Raw genomic sequence first — 26993 nt, 5'->3', positions numbered from 1 at the left:
ATATCAAATTTTTAAATATCAAAATTTTAAAATATTTTAAAAGTAAAAGCACTAAGTTCATATTTCAAGCACTCTATTAATGCTAAAAGAATTTAATATTGTATCCAAAATATTTTTTAGGTGAAAATATAAGTCGTAAGTCAAATGCACACGTATAGACCCAATATGCTCAGTAGGAAGGTGTCACATTTAGTTGTTTTGCTGAAAACTGATACCCAAAACTGAGAATATTCAATGAAACACAGCTAATCAACATCTATGTAAAAATAAAAGTGTAAATTATCTGGAAAACACATACAAGGCAGGATCTCTTGAATGACTTCATAAATGAGAAAGATATAAAATAATATGACATGAGATTCTTAGAGAATGAAGTACTCCAAGTCAGTGGAAATCAAGTTCAAGCAAAATATATGCATATATGCTTTTTGCATTATTTTTAACATACTTTTACATATTTCTTTTAACTTAGGTTTATGTACATTTTATGCTCCCTCTCTCTCTCTTCAAGAGTTAGAAAAATACTTCCTAGAATTGTTTTGATAGTCCTGGACCAACCCTTAGTCTATATATAAAACAAAGGTCTCTATTTTGAATCATCAAATACTTGATTCCTTTGATCATCTGCATTCAATGTGCAGATGTAAAAATACTTTATACTAAATATCTATAAACTTTAAATCCCATTAAAAAAAGAAGTATGGGTTTGTGGATACATTTTTATTCATCCTTTGAGTTAAATATTTCTACCTACCTACCTAGGGAAGTTTTAGAAGACTTTGGATGGCAATGGAAGCAGAAAACAATGAAACATCTTCAAATGCCTAAGGAAAAGGAAATTCAACCTAGAATTCTATACCAAGTGAAAATGTATTTCAGAAACAAAGCTAAAATAAAGACATTTTCAGAAAAATAAAAGCCGAGAGATTCCTCAGCAGCTTTCATGTACTCAAGGAAGCACTGCAGGTACTCTTCAGGCAGACAGAAATGATCGCAGCTGGGAAACTGAGATACAGAAAAAACGAGGAGTCAAAAAGGGGGCTAACTATGTGGGTATATCTAAATAGATATTGACTGTCTTTGATAATAATGTCCTGAGGGGGTTAATATTGATGCCAAATGAAAACACATAAACAGAAGTGTATAAGTTGGGAGTGGTGGAAGTCAATAGAGCAGGAAAAGTGGAAAATAATAATAAATTTTCTAAACCTCAAGACAAAGAAAGTAAAAAAGATTTTAAAAAAGGGGAAACAAAAGATGAGACAAATGGAGAGCAAATAATAATGATAGATTTAAACAAAACACAAATATAATAATTACATAAATCACAAACATTAAGATTTTATTCAAAAGACGAAATTTGCCAGGCTGTATTAAACAAAGCTATATGTTTCTTACAAGAGACATTTCTTAAATATATAAGATTGAAGGTAAAAAGAATAGAAAGAGGTCGCTATGCAGGCACTACCCCAGAATAAAGCTGAAGTAGCCATGTTCACACCATACAAAGTAGATTTTAAGACAAAACATTAATAGATAAAGAGGAGGAAATACATGGCTGAATTTACTAGGAAGATATAATAATTTTAAAAGTATATGCTCCTAATAACAGAGGCTTAAATTATTTAAAGCAAAAATGAACAGAATTACAAAAACTGATAATCCCACAAATCATAAGACATTTTAACACACCTCTTGTAACAGACTAATAAGTGGGAAAATAGTCACCAGTTATAGAGAAAATGGGAACAACATGATTTTAAAACTTCAACATATATAGAACACAGCCCTAGTAATGGCAGAATTCAAATTCTCTTAAAGTGACCAAAGTGGAATTAAACTAGATATCAATAACAAAAAGACAACTGGAAAATCCCCATATATTTAGAAATTAGGTAATATATTTATAAAGAACATGTAGCTCAAAGAAGAAATCAAAACAGATATTGGAAAACATTTTGAACTGAATAAAAGTGAAAATCCTACAGTAGAAAATTTGTGCCATATAGCTAAATCCAGCCTTTGAGGGAGATGTATAGTCTTAAATGTAAATATTAAGTGAGAATAAAGCCTAAAAATCAATTATCTTAACATATATTTCAATAAATTATATAATTATAATTATATAAGAACAGCAAATTAAATCCAAAGAAAAAGAAGAAATGAAATGATAATATAAGAATAGAAATCAATGAAAATTTTAAAAACATACAATAAAGAATATCAATAAAAAGCCAACAGATGGTTCTTTGAAATGACTAATAAAACTGATAAGCCCCTAGTGAGACTGACTGATAAAGGAGGAAATAACAAAAGGTACAAATATCCAATATCTGAAATGAAAAAGGGACATTAACTGAAGATCCTTCAGATATATTAAAATTATATTCTGAGTAACCTAAAGCAAATAAACTTGTTTATATGAAATGGACGATTCACTGTTGAATTCTGCCAAACAGATAAGGAAGAATTAACAGTAATCTTACATAAACTCTACAGAGAAGAGAAAAATAGGAACCACTCCCAACTTGTATTATGAAGTCAGCATATCCTTTACACCAAAACCCAACAAAGTTATTAAAAGAAAAGTCAAGCCAGAACTCTCTCACATGTGACAGTGCAAAATCTTAAATGTTAACCACCTGAATCCAGTAATGAAACACAGTGTAACTAAATTCAGTTTAGTTACTACAAGGTTGGTGACTAATACAGTTGGTTTAACATTCAAAATATCAATTTAATATAGTTAACCAGATTAACAGAATGAGGGAGAAATTTCTATTATATCAACAGATTCAGAAATACCATTTGATAAAATTTAACGTCTGACAAGAAAACTCTTAGCAAACTAGAAACAGAAGAAAACTCTTTAAATGTAATAAAAGGCATTTACAAAAAAAATTGTTAACACCACAAAAAAAAAAACTCAATATTGAAATGCTACAAGCTTTTCTTCTGAAATCAGGAATGAGAAAAAAATGCTTACCATCAACATTTCTATTTGACACTGGAAATCTCAGCCAAAGCAATAAAGCAATTGGGGGGAAAACAAGAAAAGGCATAGGATTGCAAAAGAATAAGCAAAATAAAAATATTCTTAGACAATGTGATTGTGTTATTGAAAAGAATCTATAGCTGAAGTGTTTCCATTAACCACAAAGTTTAGCAAGTTTGCTGGATAGAAAAATCAACTGTATTTCTGATACTTGCAACAGGGTAAAAATTACAAAAAATAAAATTTGCAACAGCATCAAAAATATCAAATACATACAAATACATCTAACAAAAGATGTATATGATCACTGCAGTGAACTATTTTTCTTTGTGTCAGTACCACACTTAAGTATTGTACTTTATAGTAAGTATTGATATCAGATAGTTTTAAATTTTTCCTCCGTGTTTTTTACTTTAGGGCTATATTGCCTCTTCTTGGCTACTTGCATTTCCATATAAATTTTGGAATAAGATTGTGAGTCTCCATTATAAAATAAAGACTGTTGACCCTTTTATTGAAATATCATTGATTTTATGGGAGAACTGATGTCATTATAATAAATAGTCTTTCTATCCATGCATAATTTAGTCCCCCCATTAATTTACATCTTTACTGTCTTTCAAAAATGGTTTCTAAATTTCTAATACATGGTGTTATAAGTTATTAGAGTGGTTTCTTTTGGACAATCGAAAAAGAATAGTTATTAGGAAAGAGCATAAGGTAAAGGAGAGATTATATGTTTTAAGATAAGGTGTTAGTTCTTGATCTGAGCTTTCTTTCTTTTTCTTTCTTTTTTTTTTCTTTGTCAGGATGAGAAGAGGCAGTGCCTCAAAATGAAACTGAGATGGCCACAACCCATTATGTATGATACGGATGATATGTGGATAGTGCGTAAGAACTCAAGAGGCACCCACTGGATGGTCCTCTAGATCAGGGTTTTTCAAACTGCAGGTTATGTGTTTACTGGGTTACAAACCAGACTCATTTTCAATAAAAAAGAAGAGAATACAAATCATGAAAGTACATTGTGTGCAATAGGTTGAACATTGTTTCATGACACTTTTGCTTAAGCTATGCCTACATACATACATATAAATAAATGTACATCTGTATAGACTGTGATGTGAAATCTATCTCTTATTGATTACAGCCAAAAATACTTGAAAAACTATGCTCTAAGTGTCTATAAATTCTAAGTGTCATCATGTTATAACACCTAGTACCTATCACTGCCAGGTATTTCGCAGCTATACCATTTCGCTTGTGCTCAGATTAAGCCTGTTTTGTGAATATTAAGTTTGCGATGGAATAGAAATGAACAAAAGTTAATGGTGAAAGATTCATAATCAATATATCAATGTAATAAGAAACTGTAGGTTATGAGTGAGTTAACTTGAGAAAAATATGAGAACAACAATGTAATGAAGGTTACCAGGGCTCAGTGTCTTTGAAAGAGGATGTTTGAGAACTACTGGGCTTTAGCTCAGGAAGGGCATTAGAGGCAACATACATTCGCTTTCTGAAGGAGGCAGCAGGAGCTACAGAGGCAGTGAGTGAATGATAAAGGACAGCTGCCTGGAGGACACCTGTCTCTGTCTGGCTCTCCATCCCTACCCTCAAGAACCACCTTAGCAATTTGCTCTCCCATCTCTCTGGTTCAGGACCACCCTTTCCCATATGATGTCTCTAGCCATCCTTAACTGGAATTTAGGCAAAAGACAGTAGGGTATTGAGAGGTAAGGAGAGCCACTTTACCCTGAGCTATGCCACTCAGAAGAAACCCTGTAGGTCAAAAACCTCCATATGTCACAACAATATGTAAAAGATTCAAATTATAGCAAAAATGATACCAACAATAATGAGAATTAATATTTATTGAGCTTCTATGTTATGCCAGACATTGTTCCCAGCATTTCACATGGATTAACTCATTTAATTTTCACAATAACACTAAGGTAGGTAATGTAATTGATGACAGTGGTGGCCCATCTGAAGTGGCTGCTGAGAAGACGCCAGCTGCAGCAGGCAAGGCGCAGCCAGGGCTGCACATTCCATGGAGCTGTTGGGAGCTGGGAACAGGCAGAAGCCCCACCCACTTCTGAGTGTGAGGGGTGGGAGTCCTGCCCTCCTGGGCACAGCTGCAGCCACCCAGCTGTGGGTGCAGACCCAGGCATCCCTGTACTCTCAGAAGCCCAGGAAACCCCCCTACCCCCACAGGCTCAGAAATGCCTGCTCCCACTGCCCAGCCTCTCCCCACTCCTAGCTCCCACTCCAATTTCAGAGCAAAGTTAAGTGCAAGCTGGGGCACTGTCACGACCCAGCTGGGTATGCCCGTGCTCAGAGTACCACTGACACACCAGCCCCCTGTTGCCTCGGCCCCCTCCAGACTCTGTGCACCAAGGAGCATGGGAGGGGGGCCAAGGGGGAGCTGAGAGTGGCTCAGTATGGGCTGCAGATGCCCCTTGGCATGAACAGCCTGGGTGCCAGTGCAGCAGGTTGATGGCAGCGGGAGGCAGACAGACTCCTGGACAGAAAGGGGCAGTTTCCGTGAAGCCCCACCGTTAGGTCTGGGATGGCCTGAAGCCTGGGGGCCAGGCTGCTAGTTCCACAGACTGGAGTGAGAACTTACGCTGCCCACAGCTGTCCATAGACCAGTTAGCACTCACTTCCCCTTCTCTGAAGCCCATAAAACTCCCTGGACTCAGCCAGACTGGGCAGAGGTTGGAACAACTGGCCTGCAGAGAGGAGCTACCCACTGTAGGTCTTCTCTCTCCTGAGAGCTGCACATTCGAAGGGATGACCTGCTTGCAGAGAGGAGCTACCCACTGTGGGTCTCCTCTCTTTTGAGAGCTGCAGGCTTGACAGGACAACCTGCCTGCAGAGAGGAGCTACCCACTTCAGTTCTCCTGGGAGCTGTACCGTCGCTCAATAAAGTTCCTCTCTGCCTTGCTCACCCTCCAGTTGTCCCTGTACCTCATTCTTCCAGGACACAGGACAAGAACTTGGGACCCACTAAATGGTGGGACTGAAAGAGCTGTAACACAAACAGGGCTGAAACACACCCCTTGCTTGCCATGTTGCAGGTGAGAAGAGGGAGAGAAGAGAGAAGAAGAGAGGAACTGCAGCCCTTCAGGGAGCCCAGACCTGGGAGCTCCCCAAGCCAGGGATGTGACACCCTCTTTGGGGCTCTGTAGTTCCTGGTGTCTCCAAGCTTCCAGGCACCACCACATTCCCGGGTGCCAGCAGTGGAAGCCACCTGTGGTACACCTGGTCCAGCCACAGCCTCACAGGGAGCTAGCACTTGTGTCGGCATCTGGAGCTGCCTGCCCTGCTGCAGCTGGCATGACTGGCTGTGCACAATGGGCAGCTCCCTTGTTCACATACCCCTTGCCTTTTTGTGCCTGGCTCACCCTTGGCAGGCATAAGATCTGGGCCAGTAGCGTGAGCCCAGCACAGCCTGCCCAGGCTGAGTGGGCGGAACCAGCCCAGTGGGCCCGAGCAAAACTCAGGCAAAGGCACCATTAGCCACAAAGGTTTCTGGCTGGCAAAGCAACACCCCAAGGATCCTGTGACATTTTCCCCATTTTGCAAGTGAAGCAGATGAGGCACAGAATTTTTAAGCAACGAATACACAGCCTCACAGCTAAAAATTGTAGGAAATATAGAAAGAAAACAACTAAGAGTGGGCTATGAAGCAACCAGGAAAGAAGAGGATACTGAATTGTCAGCTTGACAAAATGGGACTCTATACAGTTTCCATTTGCCTTTAGTTAGAACTACAAGAGTTCATACACACACTCAAGGTAAACAGATGCGTGAACTCCCACAGCCTTTACCTGACCACTTGTGTATGGTATTTGTGGAAATGCCTGGTGTTATTTTTTTTTCTTCAAGAAAGATACTGCCTTTGAGGCTTCCAAACTAGTCTTCATAATGTTGAAAGTTGCTAGGGGCTCATCAGGATACTAATGCACAACCCAAGAAACTATCATCAGATGACTAAATTTCACCCTGCTTATTTGAGACACATCAGTCTCCTACCTTATTTTGGGAAATACAGCAAAATGGCTGGTAGACAGATGGTATTTTGTAGACCAACAAATTTAATCCATGCATCCACAGTCACTGGGGAGAAAACGTCATCAAAACCCCAAAGCCCAGTGAAATACCCATTCCAGAAACGGGGCTAACGTCAACCAGCTGGGTTAAATATTGATCATTACATGGTGGTTTCTCCACAGAGCTGTTAAAGGAACTTAAAAAGTTGCTCAAAGGTGAGAGGAGAAGCAAGAAAGAGACAGAGGGCTAGCTATTACTAACGAACTTGAAGTACTTATTTAAAAGAGAGAGAACATTCAGCCTGACATTTAGACATTGCTTATGTGATGTGCACAGTCGTATTAAAGCCCTGACCTAAATTTAGTAGTTTAAAAAGAACTCAGTTTCTACTTCCACCCTTTTCCAAATGCCAGCTGAGAACTGATTTCTCAGACCCTTTTCATCCATAGGAAATCCCTGAGAACTTTACAAAAAATTTAAGAACAAAAAGGTCAGAAAGTTAAAACACAGTATGCAGTCTCTCTCCTTCCTAAAATGGCCACTTGGTTAAAATCCATTATAATGAAAGAGTTAAAATTCTGCACAGTTTAAGAACAACCAGTTGACCTTTAAATGTGCTGGTTTGAATCCAATCACCTTTCAACAAGCATGAAATCTGGCACAAGGTGTACTAATGCACACCAATTATTTTCATAGTGTACATGACTGATCTCACAGCGTCCTGTTTGGAAAAAAAAAGAATAGTGTTCATTTTCCAAAAGCCAAACTTAGAGGCTGAGTGTCTCTGTTGGTGGGTGGGATTTTCCTTTGGTAACTGTCTCCAAAAGTGCCTTTGGAGGAGGCTTTTCCTTGAAAAAGCACAGCAGAATACCTTAAGGAAAATAACTTTTTCATTTTGTTTAAATTCTGTTAAATGAAATAGTTTCCTCCAACTTTTAATACGTCAAAGGTAAAAATAGCTGGGAAATAATTAATTACTATCCTTAGTTAAGAACTTTCAAGCCATATATGTAGGAGAAAAAACAATCCACTGCCAGTGAAAGAGTGAAATACTGAATCCTACTTGGAGTAAATGGACTTAAAACCCAGAGATTCAAAACCAATAGTTGAGAGACTTTCTATTCCCTAAAATGATTATTTTCTTTATAAAAAGTAATTCCCATGAGATTCTTCTAAATGATAGGATCCTCTGATATCTTCAAAATATAGTTCAAATTACAATGTACCTTCACAGGACTTTTAAGAACACACTGGATGGCTGTTTTTGTGCAATGTACAGACATAGGTGCCCTGTTATGGGGACTACACCATACAGCCAGATATACTCTGGTCAACTGCCAGACTGTGTTCCTTCTCACCTCCTTTCTCTTCTACCTCTATGGTTCCTCCTGTACCCCAACCCACCCCATTTCCATCACAGTGGAATGCTCTCCCATGTCAGACAGTAACATGGACTACTAACCCCACACCTGGACCATATTCAAGCCAGAGTCGGATTTTCCTTTGTTGAATCCTTTGCCTGGGAGTGAGACTTCTGACATTCCCTCCCCAAATCCTTCTCTCAGCTCCTCACTTTGGTGGGAGACTTCTGTTGGCCATGCCCGTGTTTGTCAGCCCCTCCCTGCCACAATATTTGATTTTCCTCCTCATTCACTCTCTTTATCTTGTGAGTCCAGAAAAGAGAAAGGTCAGGATCTCACAGCAATATGGGTAGTGGCCCATGGCTTGTGGCCCCGGGCCAGCACTCAGATCTTCACCCACCCAGCCACTTCTGCTTTGGCACTGAGGAGGAAAGGGCTTGATTCAGGAAAAGAAGGCACCGCCTAGGTTGGGCACTATTCACAGACCATGTTAGGAAGACACCTGCTGGCCCACGGCCCTGGCCCAGGAGGCCCCCTTGGAGATTCCCATCAGGAAAGTCTGGTTATGTGCATAGTCCTAAAGATTCCCCCAAAATCAAAGGCTTCCTCCCAGAGTCCTGGCAGAGCAAGGTCATTCCACAGACATGCCAGGAAAGACAGGCAGCCAGAGTCTCTGTGGGCCTCCCTCACTGCCCCTGTCCTAATCTGCACTCATTCCTAAGCAGACCTCCGTCACCAGCTTCTTCTAAACAGCACTAATTCTGTTCCTTTTTCCCTACTCCAGGACTGAGAAGACGTCAAGGTCCAGACACTCGTCATTAACACCTACTCACAACCGATTCCCCCACCCACTTTGGCCTCGCCAAGATTTGGCAAGCAGGAGAATTAAATGTCACTTTGCTACCATCCTCTGCTCAACCTCCAACAGAAAAACCCACATTGCCCAAGTACAAAGCATGAAATACTGCTGGCCTACCCTGACTTTTCAGCTATTCTCCTTGCATATAGTAAATGACTCCCCAGGAGACATCATCTTAAAGTCTGAGACACAAAAAAGGACCCAAAGTCCTATATGCTTGAAGAATTGCATGGCAATATATTTAGTTAACATTTTCTATTTTATTAGAAAAAACAGACAATTCAATTGTCGATGTGATCGTTTCAGGCTTCCCAGCCTCTCCTTTCTGACATCATCCTATATACTACAACCTCCACCAGAAAAGCAGTATGGTACTGGGAAAAAGAGATCTAAAGGCAGAACACTAGGGCTTCACTCTCAGCACTGTTAACTGAGTGGCTTGACTAAGTCACTGAAATTCACTGAAACTGCAGTTTCCCCTTCTGTCAAAGGGGGATAACAATATCAGCTTCACAGGGTGCTGTGAAGGAAGCAAAGGAGAAAATGAAAGTGAGCATCCTTTTAAATTATAAACAGAGAATAAGGGAGAGGGGAGGGGGAAGGGGAGAGGAGGAAGAAAGGAAACAATCTGCCCTCCCTCACCCCTTCACACTAGGTAAAATAAAATGTTTAGACAGAAAAACCTAAAGAAAAGGATCCAAATAAAATATTCTTAGGAACTGTCAAAGGGAGAAGACATTGGAATCTCCAAATCTGGCCAAGAGCTCAGCCTAAGCAGCATGTTTTGAACTCCTGAGTCCATGGAACCCTGCACTAAAGCTTTGGGACTCTGACCTGCAGGAAAAAAAAAAAAAAAAAATGCTTCCCTCAGTTCATTCCCTGTAGTTTAAAAACAAGAGCAACTGAAGGGCAAGCTTCGGGGGCAAGGGGAGACAAACACCTCAGACCATTAACTTACTTTATCCCCATTGGAAATCAACTTCTGGAGAACATTTCAGCTTTGTATGCTCTTCTTGGTCCCACTCAAATGGGAAGTTCTGCTGGAGGCCAGAAATAGAAAACAGGAAGTCAACAGAACTGATTTTCCTAACTGCCCAAATGCAAATCACCATACTCCGTTATGGATGAGAATTAGAGTAAAATGTAAACTTCTTTTTAAAAAGAAGTTCACATGCTAACTGTGTACAGAAAACATCCTACTCCAGGGAAGAAAGAAAGAAAGGAAAGATCCATCAGCTTCCTTCCTTAATAAAGGAGGATTGACAGAGCTGGACTGACAGTGAAGTAAAGGTTACCGAGGGTGTGCTCATCAGAACCACACTGCCACTAAAAATAATGAAGTGTCCCACTTTGATGCTGACACTATTCTCCAAGCTGGTTCCTCTAAAGGTGCTTTTCTTCAAGGGAAGCAGATACTAAAGTGACAACTTTCTCATTACCATTCAGACTATTTTCTTAGAGTCCCATGTTTGAAACTTTCAAGTTGAAACTCTAAGCTGCACCCACTGCATACAGACTTCTTAGTCAGTTTCTGTCACGTACCATCATATCTACCTTATTTGCATCAGTCATAAATTCTGCTCATTCTTCTATCACAGCTCCTCTGACATTTGCCAGACCTCACCATTTCCTCAGCCATTTCTGGTCTGAATCATCAGCCCCCCATGCCTGCTGCCTGCTCTCTTCTATAAACATACCAGATGAATCTTTCCAGCATGCTGCTTCCCCTGCCCCCAAGTCAGCCACAGCTCCCTACTACCTATTGATCACATCTGAGTTGCCTCAGCCAGTGGTCTTGCCATATCTACCTAGCTTAGGCTGAGTGTTATAGGAGAAAGTGCACTAGCCCGGGCACCAGATGGATCAGGTAAGACTCTAGCTTAGGTAAGCTTTATCACATCATATAGTGGCTGTGTGGATTGAGGAAAATTATGAAACTTCTTTGCACTTCAGTTTTCTCATTTGCAGAATGAAGATAATAACACCTACCTATACAGTTACTAAGGATTAAATAGGATAATATGCACAAAGTGATCCTAGTGAGTTTCAGTAAGAAGAATGAATGCTTATGAAGTGCTTATCACATTCCAGCTTCGTTCTGTGTGCTGTGCATGTGTTTATGCAGGTATTATTATTAACCTCATTTTGCAGAAGAGAAACTTGAGGCAAGAGAGAGTAAGTAAAGTCACATAACAAATCCACAGAAGAGCTAGCCTTTGAACTCCAACAGCCTGACTCCAGTGCCTGCATATGTAACTCCATGCTCTACTGCCTCCCATTTCCCTTTCCCTCCAACTTTCACCGGCTAACACAGCCCACAGGTCCACCTCAGTCCTTCTCATCCTTCCGGTCTTCCCTCCACATTCCAACTACCTGTGACAAATGCTATCCTGCATTTTCTCTCCAATCTTACCTGACATCTTGAAGGGAGCAGTTCAGTTACAGCATTCTCTCTATACCCAACTATACCATCTCTCTACTCTTTATCTTGCCCTCACATACACATAAGTTTGTCATTGTTCTTCAGTTCTTTGGGTAATCTCTTCCTAGAAACTGCATCTAAAAAATAGACCGCATCCCCAAATTCCATCATGTCCAAAAAGAAGCACGGTATTTCCATCAACACCCCAGCTGCCATCACCAAACCAACTCGCCTGACTTCCATTCACTTACTAGCAAACATTTACCAAGTATCTGCCATGTTCATTTTGTCAATGAGAATGACATGGGACTTGTTCCTCTAGGAGATCACAGTCTAATGAGATCAATGTTTATATAGAAAATGTAAATAGGTTGTGATAAGTACTAAATGCACGCTGCTAATGGCATCGTCACCTCTGGCTCTTCTCAGTCCTGCGTTTCCCATGTTGTGTCATGCAACAGAGCTGTCACACTGCCTCTTCCTCTTCATCTCTGGTGCCACCTGTGATTTACTTGCACACTACCTTGTTTCTGAACTATTGCAGCCCCTCCCAACTTATCTCACTGCCTCATTCACCTGCCTTTCAAAACCAGCCCACCTCCTGCTGCCCAATAACCTGATGTTGTCACTCTCATATTTAAAACCCATAAATGCTGCCGGGAGCGGTGGCTCACGCCTGTAACCCCAGCACTTTGGGAGGCCGAGGTGGGCGGATCACAAGGTCAAGAATCGAGACCATCCTGGCCAACGTGGTGAAGCCCAGCCTCTACTAAAAATACAAAAATTAGCTGGGCGGGGTGGCACACACCTGTAGTCCCAGCTACTTGGCAGGCTGAGGCAGGAGAATTGCTTGAACCCGGAGGCAGAGGTTGCAGTGAGCCAAGATTGCACTACTGCACTCCAGACTGGTGATGGAGCGAGACGCTGTGAAAAAGACAAAACAAAACAAAAAACATATCAATGCTGATGAACCAAGTGCAAAGCGCTGAGCTTGGCCAGGCAACATAGCCTGGAAACTTGACTTTTAATCCTTACTTTGCTCTATTCCCCCAACATACACACACTTCATACACCACACCTAAAAGAGACTTCCCACAGTTTTCCAAAAATGACTCACATTTCTATTACCTGTTTTTCCCTTTGCCCACCCTGCCCTCTCTCCCTCTGCCTTCATTTTTTTAATTAACCTCTGGAACTCAGGTGCTCCTGCTCCAAGGTTTAGGTCAAAAGTTACCTCCTCCATGAAGCTTTCTCTCATTCTCCCACAATGTGTGAAAGCCCCATTCTCAGATTTGCTTAGTTGTGCATTTGTATATTCTACCTTGCACTACAGTCATTTGTATATTTATCTTGTGGTTTCTGTGCCTTAGGAAAGGTACACTGTCTTAATCATCTTTGTTCAATACAGTGCCTAGCAGAGTGCCTCAAGTATAATATGTGCTCAATAAATAATAGATGCATTTTTCCATGCATATTTTCTACTATATCGAAGTGGAAAATATATCCATGTGATATAGTGGAAAATATCTCATGAAGAGAGATACAGTGAGGAAAATATCTCATGAAGACCAAAAAGCAGAAATCCAAGTTTTTTCTTTTCATTACTATCATCAGTGATTATTAATTTTATGTGTCAACTTGGTTGGGCTTAGGGATGCTCAGATAGCTGGTAAAATATTATTTCTGGATGTGTCTCTCAGGGTGTTTCTGGGGGAAATTAGCATTTGAATCAGTAGACTAAATAAAGAAAATCTGCCCCCACAAATGTGAGCCAGCATCATCCAATTTATTGACAGTTTAGATACAACAATAAGGCAGAAGAAGGTGAACTCTCTTTCCTTGAGCTGGGACATCCATCTTCTTCTGCTCTGACATTGGAGTTCCTAGTTCTTGGGACTTCAGATTCTCCCCTGAAGTTTCTCAGGCCTTTGGCATCAGACTGGAAGTTATGCCATTGGCTCCCCTGGTTCTCAGACCTTTGGACTCAGACTGAATTATACCACTGGCTTTCCTGGTTCTCCAGCTTCAAGATGACATATTGTGAGACTTTTCAACCTCCATAATTGCATGAGCCAATTTCCACAATATATCTCCTCTTATGTATCTATATATTTCCTATTGGTTTTGTTTCTCTACAGAATCCTAATAGATCATCTAATTGTTTATCTAACAAGTATTTTCCTCCCTAGACAATACGTTGGGCACTAGGGACACAAAAATAAAAACACAGACATCTGCACTCAATAAACTTACATTCAATATCAGAGAGATTGGCACAGAATACAAATAAAATGAGATACATGCAAAATAATATGAATTGCAAAATTACGGCAATTCACCACCAACTAGGTGTGTGACCGTGGGAAAATCACACTGTGAGCTAAATATTAGCAAGTTTAAAATGCAAAATCAGAGGCAGTCTATGAATTGGACTTTGCTAATGGCCTCCTTTGCTGATGGATGGCACACTGGTGTTTGAAAGTGCTTATTTTTGCAAAGGTCCATTATTGATGCTTTAATTCTAAGGAAATTATGTAGGCAGAAACTAAAGAAAGGTTAAAAAAAAACAGCAGCTAAAATTGATACTTAGACAATAAAAAACTAATTATAAGTGATTTATCAGCACCACTAGATAACTACATTGGTGAAATTTAAGGCCATGAAATGCAGGACAAGCCTCGTAGGAAGCAAGGTCCCAGTGGATGAGATGCTGTCCTCTGGGCTCCTAACCTTCCACCACTAGTATTCACCATATCTGATTGGAAATGTGTGCATGTGAGTCGGCCTCCCCTCTATGATGTGAGTAGGGACCTATTTTTGCTCATCTCCGTATCCTCTACACACGATGCTTGGCACATAGCAAGTATTCAATAAATGTTTATGAATGAAGCAATCAGTCATTGTCACCAAGAATTTACTGGGAATTTCACATGCTAAATCTAGAACAAATGATGTGGTTCCTATCATCAAATAAAATCTGTGAAAACCCTAAGACGTAAACTGCAAACCATGACTTGGTATTAGAGAGGGGTCATTATCAAATGAAAACAACTCAGCCGCCAGGAAGTCATTTCAAAATAACAAATTCTCTTTCTGTTATTTCTCAAATGCTGTGAAAAGGAATCTCAGTCTGCCGCAACAATTCACAAAGCCCCTTCCTTTCATGTGGTCGTGTCACATCACACAAGCCCTGTCACGCGCCTCTCTCCTTTATACCCTCCCACCAAAACTGATCTCCCAGACCTAGTCCTCAAACCTGTGCCCTTCTAACCCTCTACCTTTTCCAGTGATTCTGTATCACAAAAGCCCAAAAGAACCGCTCTGGCAAGATCTAACAGTGTCTGAAATATCGGGAAGTAAAAGAAAATAAATAGGCAAAACTAGAACAATTCTTTGTAGGCAGTAAAACAACATCTCAGATCTACCATATGTTATAAATGTTGGCCTGATGGCATATAAACAAAAACTTAAAGGTGCCCAAAAAATCAAAAATGGTAAAGAGAAACAAAAGTGTTTAAATGTTTTAAGCATCTACAATGTTTGGGAGATTTGAGATGCTCAATCACAAAATATTTATTAAGAACCTACTCTAAGAATTTGTTTTGAAAGAGATGCTGTGTCAGGGGTACCCAAGACCCCTGCCCCCTACATTTGGACATCACTAGAAGGACCCATGGGACTCAGTGTATGGCAGTACTTAAAGCTAAGATTTATTCTAGTGATGTAATAAGGATACACAGCCAGATCATAAGGGAGAGCCACAGGCAGCATCTGAATGATTTTACATGCAGACTTCCTTATGCTTCTGCCTACCACGGGAGATCACATAGAGTACAGCAAGGAAAATGCAGCAACTTGTATATGACGTTTCAGCCCACAGAAGCTTCTTTTTAGAAACTTGGTGCCCAAGGTTTTTCATGGAGCTGATCACATAGGCACCCTCTGCCTAGCACATCAAAATATTCCAGACTCCAAACAGGGGAGCAGGTGTTCAAGCATAAACTGTGTTGTTTGCACAAAAGTCTAGGCACAGTGAACCACACTTATCAATTGACTGTTGACTGAGAGCCCTCCAAGGGCTCAGTTCCCAGTTACCAACCAAAGGCTAACCTGGCAAGCAGGCCTTTCTAAGGGTAGCAGTGTCAAGCCTTTGTAGCCTGCACAGATACAAAGGCCCAGTTTTTGTTTCAAGGCAACTAACATAGACAGAAATAAGATTTATACATAAAAATGTGCATTGTATACAGTACTATCCTAGATAACACTAAAGAAAAAATTCCCAAAATGTCCTTGAGCACTTTTATCAGCATCATCAGGATGCTCGTCAAGAGGATGCTCGTCAACCTAGTGGCTACAGCCCAAAGCACCCTGAGCAATAGAAGAATGGGGCATCAGTAAGAGCCACAGGCTGAGGGGAGATTACAGAAGACCTTGAATACCATGATGAGACTTTGAATTTGATTTCATAGTCTTAGAAAGCCACTGAAGGTTTTATTTTTTCTTCACCAGATGACAAGATCAAAACAGCATTGTTTGAAGGTGAATCTGATTACCTATGTAGAATATGTTGAAAGAGGCTAAGGCCAGAAGCCAAGAAACCAGAAGCTCAAAAGGAAAGAAAATGATCCTAATATGTAAGGACCACTCATTAGGAATTAGACTCTGCTCAGGGTGCTTCCCGTGAATCCTGTCAGCCTTCTAAGGCAGTTGCTATTGTTCCCATTTTGTAGCTTGCCAGTGCCATGCAAGTCAGGACAATAGGAAAGGAGCAGGGAATAGAAAAGTAAATAGATAAAGAACTGAAAATAGAAAAAGGAGTGGTGGGCCAGTGCCCGAGGCAAGGGAGAGGAAGTCATCACAGGTAACTCCTGAGCATATCTTGTTCTTTTCTTCCTTTGGACCTTTTATTCTAAGAAGACAGAGAGAAAGTCATCTTCCAAAAATGGTGGACCGTAAAAAGGGAGCTAAAAGAAGAAATAGTCAAAATTTTCTAAATGAGGTAAGAGAGGTGAAGAAGGAATAGGATGTTCCACCTTCTTCCTGACTCAGACAGTAAGGAGTGGGTAAACTGGTAGCATTCTTTTATCTTCACTATCTCAGAGAAATTTATGCTATTAAAATAGTTTCTTCTTGATTGTTTCCCTGACATGATGCAACCCCAAAATCACTTAATAACTGAGCTACTTCTGAGACTAATTATTAAGGTATCTAAAATGAACACCCAGAAGCATCACAGTCTCATTAGGACACATTTATTAATCACTTGATTCCATAAAAGGTGTTAGTGATGCTACAGTGAGACACTGACCCCAAGGGCTTTAGAGGACACAACACAGAAATCTGCTCGATTGATAAATATCCATCTTAGTTCTTACTTTATAAAACCCAGAACTAAGTAACAAGACATGACACGCCACTATTTAAGGGGAATTAATCTGTTGCCTCAATTGACATTTAAGCAGGAGGCCAAAGACCATTAGAACAAACTGAAATTAATTAATGTAGCAAAATAACTCAATACTAGGATGCTGATCTTATCTTGTTGAAAATCACTCCAAGATCTTTATTAGTCCTTAACGTAACTTCCAAGTGAGCTGCCTGTATCTTTCTTATTCAGAATCCCTATTAGCCAATTGAAGTGCTGGGCAGTGTGGCCAGGAAACGAGAAGGAGGAACTTGAACAAAATCCTTAAAATAGACCTCACTCCAAAGGCTTATGGAATGTCCCCCGTGATGGGGGAGAATTCATTCTGATTTTGGTAACCAGCTCAGTTACAGCTTGCTTGAGAATTCTTTTCCCCTAAGAGGTAATGCCAGGAAAAAGTTATATGAAAGGATTTGCTCTTCCTCAGGGTAATTTATGTATTTCTTTACATTTCAGCCTGCCTAGTACTTCATGCAGGTTGAACAGAAATGTTTTCTGAGCATGTATTGTTACAGCCCTCTGAGATGGTATAAAAGAATGAAAGAAGACACGACCTGCCTTCCAGGAGTTTCACAAAAAAGATGGGATGAACACAGGTAAAAGCAAGATGAACATATGCAGGTGACTGTTTATGAACAGCAACTAAATGCATAGGTTATGGGATGTTGAAGAGCCTAGGTTTAAATCCTCTCTCCACTAGTTACCACTTGGAGCAAGTTGTATACTCTTTATGAGCCTCAGTTTCCCCTTCTGAGAAACTGGGTTGATAGTACCCACCTCATAAGGTCCTTGTCAAGGGTGGTAAGATAATAAACATAAAATGCTTGGCACATAAAAGGACTTCAACAAATGTTAGCTACTATTATCATAAAAATTATTATTCTTGTTTGTACTGCTATTACAACTACTCCTAATGCCTTGCTACTCTCATCTATATTTTGTCCCATACCTTAAAGACAGGGAGGCTCCCAAGCTGCATGCAGTGGTCCAGGTCAGAGAGACTATAATGCATCTCAGGCAGGGAGGCCAGGAGGCTCAGGGTCTGTCAAAAATGGCAGGGAAGAGCATTTCTAATGGAGGAGATGGCTGTGGAGAGGAGAGGAGTAAGCAGAGCCTGGATAAAGTAAATAAGTACATTTGCTCTAAATGGCTTTCTGAACTGAGAAAGGGCACATGTTCACAGATCATATTGAGAGGTGACAGCGTGCTGGCAGCCCTCGCAGCCCTCGCTCACTCTTGGTGCCTCCTCGGCCTTGGCGCCCACTCTGGCCGTGCTTGAGGAGCCCTTCAGCCCGCCGCTGCAGTGTGGGAGCCCCTTTCTGGGCTGGCCAAGGTCGGAGCCAGCTCCCTCAGCTTGCAGGGAGGTGTGGAGGGAGAGGCGCTGGCAGGAACCAGGGCTGGGCACGGCACTTGTTCTGGGTGGGCCCGAGTTCTGGGTGGGCGTGGGCTCAGCAGGCTCTGCCCGCAAGGCCCAGGAAGTGAGGGGTTTAGCACCTGGGCCAGCAGCTGCTGTGCTCGATTTCTCACCAGGCCTTAGCTGCCTCCCTGCAGGGCAGGGCTCGGGACCTGCAGCCTGCCATGCCTGAGCCTCCCCTCCTCCCACCCCCGCCCGCCCCTGCCGTGGGCTCCTGCGCGCTGGAGCCTCCACGAGGAGCGCCACTCCCTGCTACATGGCGCCCAGTCCCATCGACCGCCCAAGGGCTGAGGCGTGCGGGCACACAGCGCAGGACTGGCAGGCAGCTCCACCTGCGGCCCCTGTGCGGGATCCACTGGGTGAAGCCAGCTGGGCTCCTGAGTCTGGTGGGGACTTGGAGAATCTTTATGTCTAGCTAAGGGATTGTAAATACACCAATCAGCACTCTGTATCTAGCTCAAGGTTTGTAAACATACCAATCAGCACTCCGTGTCTAGCTCAGGGTTTGTAAATACACCAATGGATGCTGTATCTAGCTAATCTGGTGGGGAGGTAGAGAACTTTTGTGTCTAGCTCAGGGATTGTAAATGCACCAATCAGCACCCTGTCAAAACAGACCAATCAGCTCTCTGTAAAACAGACCAATCGGCTCTCTTTAAAATGGACCAATCAGCAGGATGTGGGTGGGGCCAGATAAGAGAATAAAAGCAGGCTGCTGGAGGCAGCAGTGGCAACCTGCTCAGGTTCCCTTAAACGTTGTGGTAGCTTTGTTCTTTCACTCTTTGCAATAAATCTTGTTGTTGCTTGCTGTTTGGGTCCACACTGCCTTTATGAGCTGTAACACCACGAAGGTCTGCAGCTTCACTCCTGAAGCTAGCAAAACCGCAAACCTGCCGGGAGGAACGAACAACTCCAGACGTGTGGCCTTAAGAGCTGTAACACTCACTGCGAAGGTCTGCAGCTTCACTCCTGAGCCAGCGGGACCATGAACCCACCAGAAGAAAGAAACTCTGAACACATCCGAACATCAGAAGGAACAAACTCGAGACACGCTGCCTTTAAGAACTGTAACACTCACTGAGAGGGTCTGCGGCTTCATTCTTGAAATCAGTAAGACCAAGAACCCACCAACTCGGGACACAATATGATTTTCACAGCCGGAAATTGACTTGGAAATCCTTAAGTTACTTTTTTTTTAATGCAGCTTTTGGATAGCCATAAAAATCTTATGCCTTCCTTTAATGTTATTTAAATTTTTGAAATAAGTTCAGTAACAAGAAAACAAGATGGACACAACAGTAACTTTGAAACGATTTTCTTTAGATCTTAAAAGATACGTATTTCAGCCAGGCATGGTGGCTCACGCCTGTAATCCCAGCACTTTGGGAGGCCGAGGCGGGCAGATCACGAGGTCACGAGATTGAGACCATCCTGGCTAACACGGTGAAACCCCGTCTCTAGTAAAAATACAAAAAAAAAAAAATTAGCCTGGCGTGGGGGCGGGCGCCTATAGTCCTGGCTACTCGGGAGGCTGAGGCAGGAGAATGGCATGAACCCAGGAGGCAGAGCTTGCAATGAGCCAAGATCGTGCCATTGCACTCCAGCCTGGGTGACAGTGCGAGACTCCGTCTCAAAAAAAAAAAAGATACGTATTTCTTCCTTTGATTATGTGGCTACAATGTGAGCACTGAATGTGCTTGCTGACGGCCAGCTTTTCACTCCTAAGGAAATGGAGAAAACAGAGCCAGAGGCAGGCTACTCTCCATGTCAAGCTTATCTGCTGCTTTATTTTCAAATACCTTAAGACTCTTTCACCCTGACTCTGATACACCCCATAGCAGGCCAGGACCCTTCTTATTCCAAAACCATAGTTTTACAGACAAAGGGACAGTGAGACTCCAGTGACTTACTCTTAGCCACACAGCTAGTTGGCAAAGAAAGAAAATAGAAATCGTGCTGATGGAGAGGAAGATTCAGAGGAGGAGGAGAAACAGGATAATGCAGGCTTATAATAATTTGCTGTGGGAAATCAAATGATGTGGGCAGCAACAAAGGGACTTAAGCAAAAATATTTTTTAGGAAAAGAGACATAAGCAAAAAAGGGACTTCAGCAAAAAGAATTTTTAGGAAAAGCATTCTTGCTGCTGTATGCAGAGTGCAATAAATAACCCATGTCATTAACCCATGTCCTTATCTCTGCACCTTTTGCTACCAGAACCTAAAATAATACCAAGAAAATATATTCAAAGGTAAAATCTGGTGGTGGTTTTTTTTCATTTGAGTAAATTTTCTATGTATAATCAGTGATTAACCCATTTTAGGAATAAAGTAGAAATGAAGGGTTTTCTCCCCAGTGGTTATAACAAACTTGAAGGCTCTATGGCTAAAAGTAAAAATTCCCTTTTGTTGCTTCTTTGTTGTTGTTGTTGTTTCTGAGATAGGGTCTTTGTGTTGTCCAGGTTGGAGTACAGTGGTGCCATCACGGATCACTGTAGCCTCAACCTCCCAGGCTCAATCAATCCTCTCACCTGAGCCTCCCGAGTAGCTGGCATGCAGGAATGCACCACCACACCTGGCTAATTTTTGTATTTTTAGTGGAGACGGGGTTTCGCCATGTTGCCCAGGCTGATCTTGAATTCCTGGGCTCAAGTGATCCACCCACCTTGGCCTCCCAAAGTGCTGGGATTACAGGTGTAACTGCACCCGCCTATAGTTTTTTCAAGGGCAAAAAATTACAAATTGAGCACTCATGAGGTTAGAGTCTTTTGAATGTTCTCCAAATCAAAAGTCAAGTTTTAGTCCTACTTCCCCTAAGCAGAGAGTTCTTCCCAGCTTAGAGTTTCATTTCAAAGAACTGATGGCAAAGATTTTTCAGGTACAGTTCTCATATTTGAAAGCTTCATTCCTTCCCAGCACAACTGTGTGCATATTGACCTAATACAGACCTGTGTTTTTGGTAGATTCTCAGAAAATGTGTGATGGTGACCTTGGCCTTTGGGACTTGGCCACCACCCTTAGCTTTCATAGCCTTTTCCCAGAGGGAACCAGATGAAAAAGGAACTTCAAGCCTGGAATTATTCTGTTTAGCCACTTCTGTTGCTTACCAAAGGCTTTGCCAATGATAATACTGATAAAGGGCAACATAAACACATCTATGTGTGAGTTGCCATCTGAAACTGAAGTTAAACACACTTGGTGCTGACCAATAAACTGTAGTGCTTTTTCAGAAGAAAAGAGGATATTCGTTTTCTCTTGGAGCCATGGAAAACAGGCAAGAGTATGAGGTAGGGGAAACTCCAAAGTTTCTATATAGGAAGGGACTGAAGCAGGAATCTATCTAGAAGAGAAGCCTAGGGGACTTGACTCTTTTTTTTTTTTTTTTTTCTTGATATGATCTGAATGCCCCCTTCAAAACTCATGTGGAAATTTAATTGCTAATGTAATGGTATTGGGAGGCGGGCCCTTAAAGAGGTGATTAGATCATGAGGGCAGAGCCCCATGAGTGGGTTCCTGATAAAAGGATAAGTTCAGCCTCCATTTGCTCTCTGTTTCTAGTGTTCACTTCGACCTTCCACCCTTTCACTATGAAGGACCCTCACCAGATGGTGGCACCATGCTCTCGGACTTCCCAGCCTCCAGAACTATAAGCCAAATAAACTTCTTTCTGTATAAATTGCCGTTTGTGGTATTCTGTTATAGCAACAGAAAACAAACTAAGACAATACCTAACACGATGTTTTGATATACATATTGTCAAAAGGCAAAACTATAACAAATTTAGTTTTAAGATCTAATTGGCTTCTATTTGTGATTCTAGAATTCAGCAGTATTGTATTCTATAAATAGAATGAATGCTCCACTGGGCATGGCAGAACAATTGGTTTTTGTAAAGTGGGAACAAGGAAACAGAATAATAGAAAAAGGCAGATCGGTTAATAGCAGGTTACTTCAGGTTACTTTTCTTATAAGGGTTAAAACAGTGGAGATTTCCTTATTATACTGACTCAGGCTGACTGGGCCCTTTCTAATTGGTTTCTGTGAATCTTCTGTTTTCAAAAATATCTGGTCTGTTTGGAAATTTACCTGCTTTCTTAAAATTTCAGTTTAATCATGTGGCACTTAGCGTGTGGGACTCCATTTTGCTTTGGTTTGTTGGGATCTAGAATGAGAGCTTCCATAAATTGTATTTAACAATATGCATAATGACATGATTACCACATCAAGCAAATTAGCATATCTATCATGTTACACAGTTACCTTTTCTGTGTGTGCGTGTGTGTGTGTGTAGTAGAATTACCTAAAATCCACTCTGTTAGCAAATTCTCTTATGAAATAAAATATTATTAACTACAGTCTTCATGCTATACATTAGATCTCTAGGCTTATTTATTCTACATAAATGAAACTTTGTACCCTTTGACCTCCATCTCCCCACTCCCCCACTTTTCCTATCCCTGGTAACCACCTTTTTACTCTGTGTCTACATCTTTGAATTTTGTTTCTTTTTTTTTTTTTAATTTCGCATATAAGTGAGACCATGTAGTATTTTTCTTTCTGTGTCTGACTTATTTCACATATTATAATTTTCCTCTTGGTCCATTCATGTTGACACAAATGGCAGGATGTCCTTTTTAAAGACTGAATAATATTCCATTGTGTATGTGTGTACACACACACACACACAATTTCTTTATCCATTCATCTATTGACAGCCAAAGGTTGTTTCCATATCTTGGCTATTGTGAATAATGCTTTGAAACATGGGGGCACAGATATCTCTGTGAGGTGATTTCATTTTCTTTGGATCTACACTAAGAACAGGATTGCTGGCTCATATAAGAATTTTATTTTTAATTTTTTGTAGAACCTCCATATTATTTTCCACAATGGCCTCCGTATTCTCACCAACAGTACACAAGGTTCCCTTTTATGCATATTCTGGCTAACACTTATCTCTTGTGTTTTTTATAATAGTCATTCTCACAGGTGTGAGGTAATACTGTGGTTTTGATTTGCATCTGCCTGATTAGTGATATTGAGCACCTTTTTATGTACTTGCTGTAGGAGGCTTTTCTTGCAGCTGTGTTTGCAAACACACTGCTTTTACAGAGATTGCATATGTATTGGGAAGCTCCTTGGATCTTTTCAGAAGAACAGCAACAGCTTCAGCTGAATGGAGCTGATGAAGATGGAGGTGGTTAAGCCCCTAAATCCAAGCCATCCCCTGGTCTCTCTACTGAAGACTAAATGAATAAATGAAAGGCCAGAGGGGAAAAAATCTTGAAAAATGAGGAAAATCAAATGTTTGTGAGTCTGAACTGGGATAAATCTCTGAAATCTTACAGTGTTTAGACCCTGGGAGCTTCCAAACACAACCATGTGAATAGTTCAGATGCCTTTCTTGGAGCAATTCAAGCAAATCATTCCATATCCATCCTATGTATTATCAACTTTGTTCATATTCTGTGCTGGGTTTGAAAAAAATAATAAAATAAATTGCCTTTTTAAAGAAATAATACCACAAATAGTGCAAAATTCAAAGGTACACAAAAAATATAGTGAAACGTAACACTACTTCCTACCCCATCACCCAACAACTGTTACATTTCTTGAATATACTTCCAAAGCTGTTCTATGTATATGCAAGTATATACGTGCATGTATTTTTATGTAAAATTTACATATGACATACATAGGAAAGTGGTTTTTCAAGCTATTTTTTACTGTGATCTGCAAAAAAAAATGAACTTTCTCCTCTGTTCCATTGATGTAGCTATCTGTGCACCACTACCATAGTGCTGTAACAATTATAACTCTATAATATGTGTTCATCAGAGCATTCATGCTTCTCATTACTATTCTGATTCAAGATGTTTTCTAGCTATTCTTGCTTTTTTCATTTTTCCATATAAACTGTAGAATTAGCTTTTCTGGGCATACAGTCCTTTCTTGCATATCTTAGCACCAATTGTTGTTTATGTGTGTAAAGCCTATTCTAGCCACACTACTCAATTCTCTTATTTTTTTTTCTTTTACTATTGTTGGCAGTGATCTTTCAGTTAATTTTCTTGGGTTTTCAAGGCACAGAGTTACATTATTTGCAAATATGATTATCTTACCTCCTCCTTTCCAACTTGTACATACCACTCTTCTTTCTCTTATCTAAAAGTTTGTTAGTACCTCAAGACCAATGTTCAATAATGTTGTGGTAATGGCATCTTTGTCCCAATTTAATGTGAGTGTATGGTTTGCCCGTTAAAGATGACCTGGCTTTTGAGGTAAGACAAATATTTTTACTAATGTGATATAAATTTAGTTCTATTTGATGAGGTGTTTTTTCATAATCAATAATGGATTTTAATTTTATAGCAAACATTTTCAGCAACCATGAGTGCGGGTATATGGTTTTACTGTTTTTTATATATACTAGGATGTTAAACAATATCAATAGATTTCCTAATATTAAACTATCCTTCCTTTCCTGAAAGGAAGGATATTCTACTGTCCTCCTGGAATATGTTTGCTAGTATTCTATTGAAGATGTTTGTATCGATAGTCACAAGAGACATTAGACTTTCTTTTTATTATTTTTGTTGTTCTGTGGCATACTGACACCAATGTAACCTCCACTTTATAAAAAGTAACTAGAGTCTTTTCTTCTAGAAGAATTTTAAAAGCTTTAGAGTGATTGAGTCATTAAGGTTATGAAGAGCTCACCTGTAAAAATATCTGTGCCTGGTAGTTTGGAAGAGGGATAGCCTGACTTTCCTGCTTTTTCTATTGTAATTGGTCTCTTTAGATTTTCGAACTGTTCTGGGGCCAGCCTTAGAACTTTATCTTTTCTAGAAATTACATATTTTATCCAGGTTTTTACATTTATTTGCTTATGGTACATATAAGTCCTATAATCTCCTTTAATTTTCTCTATCTATAATTATTTCTCAATTCTTGTTTTCTTATATCATCTATTTCTGCTTTTTCCCTTTAAAAAAAAGATGAGTGTTGCACCATTATTCACAATAGCTAAAAGGTAGAACCATCCAAGAGCACATAACAAAATCAATTGTATAAACAGAATGTGGTATGTTATGTACAACAGAATATTATTCATACATAAAAAGGAATGAAGTTCTGATACATGCTAAGTGAAATAAGCCAGACAAAAAATGACAAATATTATATTATTCCACTTATATGAAACATCTAGAATAGGCTTCATAGACACAAAAGGTAGACTGAAGGTTACCAGGGGCTAGGGGGTAGGGAGAATGGGGAGTTACTGCTTAGAGGACACAGAGTTGCTGGGGTGATGAAAAAGTTCAGAAACCAATATTGGTGATGATTGTACAACATTTGCATATAATTAATGCCATGGATTTGTATATTTTTAAATAGCTAAAATAGCAAATTTGTTTATATTTTTAACCACAATTAAAAAGTTATCATTTCAAAAAAAGAACATAGCACACATTTTTACTTAAAAATTTTTCAAACACAACTCATAGACTTTATTTTGGCATTTTTTAAATTTTCCAAATTAATTAATTCCTGTTTTTATCTTTACTAATTTCTATTCTGCCTTGTCTTTATTTTACTTAATACATTCTGATGTTGGATGCTTAATTCATTTAATTCTTATTTGTTACAAGTATTTAAAGTTATGAACTTTCCTCTAAGTACTGCTGTAACAAGATCTCATAGTCTCTAATATACAGTGTTTTAGTTCGTGTTGCTTTCCAAATATTCTGCATTTCTAGCGATGACTTTCTCTATGAGACTGAAAAATTATATAGAGAGTGTTCTTTAATTTCCAGGAGGTAAAGTTATTTTTTTTTCTCTCTTTAACATTTGAAGTTTTGCGTTGGCATGACATAATGTCTGTACTATTTCTATGTGATGGACTGCATTGCAGTTTTCTTTGTGGCTTAATATGTAGTTAATTTTTGTAACTGCTCCATTAATACTTGAAAGGAAAGTGTAATCTGTCTTCATAGTATATAGTTTGTTGTAAAGCTATTAAAACTATCCTTGCTTTTTTTTCATATGATTTCTCCATAGTTAAAAGATAAGCGTTAAAGTTTTCTACTGCTAAAGGATTTCTGCCTATTCCTATTTTCTGTAGCTTTGACACCATGTTTTCCATGCCAATTTATTTATCATATTGAACTGCATTGTGAGTTACATCCTTTATTATTATCAAGTTCCCCTTTTGTCTTATTTCATGTTTTTTGTTTTGAATGCAACCATAGTTATGACAGCTGCTCTTTTTTTTTGCATTTGCTTTGCATGTCTTTGCCTAATTTTTATCTTTATCCTTTCTGAGTTTCGTTGTTTTAGATGCATCTCACATATTACAAATAATTTGATTTCCCTTTTTTGTAAATTTGAGTCAATAGGTGAATTAGACAATTTAAACTTTTTATGGTAATATGTTGAAATGTTGTACTCTCATTTATGT

At 39.9% G+C, this 26993-nt stretch overlaps 1 protein-coding gene and 1 long non-coding RNA gene across 14 annotated transcripts in view; one reads left to right on the top strand and one right to left on the bottom strand.

The window, feature by feature from the left end:
- The window catches only part of PDE4D (phosphodiesterase 4D), a 1566198-nt gene extending 1553236 nt beyond the window's left edge, over nt 1-12962 (bottom strand). For 4 of the 11 annotated variants that reach the window (XM_063810432.1, XM_063810428.1, XM_063810430.1 and 1 more), the window contains exon 1: nt 10233-10311. The gene's annotated coding sequence lies outside the window, so the exon portion shown is untranslated. Of the gene's footprint in view, nt 1-10232; nt 10337-10569; nt 10680-12504; nt 12621-12930 lie in introns of those variants that run through there. The other 7 variants (XM_063810437.1, XM_063810436.1, XM_063810423.1 and 4 more) reach the window with 6 other exon arrangements.
- Nucleotides 1-26993, top strand: part of LOC134809959 (uncharacterized) — a 63485-nt gene that overhangs the window by 23520 nt on the left and 12972 nt on the right. For 2 of the 3 annotated variants that reach the window (XR_010156916.1, XR_010156915.1), the window contains exon 2: nt 9200-10663. This is a non-coding gene — a long non-coding RNA (uncharacterized LOC134809959). Of the gene's footprint in view, nt 1-9199; nt 14593-26993 lie in introns of those variants that run through there. The other variant, XR_010156914.1, reaches the window with a different exon arrangement.

The sequence above is a fragment of the Pan troglodytes genome, chromosome 4, assembly GCF_028858775.2.
Source record: "Pan troglodytes isolate AG18354 chromosome 4, NHGRI_mPanTro3-v2.0_pri, whole genome shotgun sequence".
Classification (NCBI taxonomy): domain Eukaryota; kingdom Metazoa; phylum Chordata; class Mammalia; order Primates; family Hominidae; genus Pan; species Pan troglodytes.
Note: the sequence above shows the minus strand (reverse complement) of the source record. Positions and strands in the feature narration are given on the sequence as shown.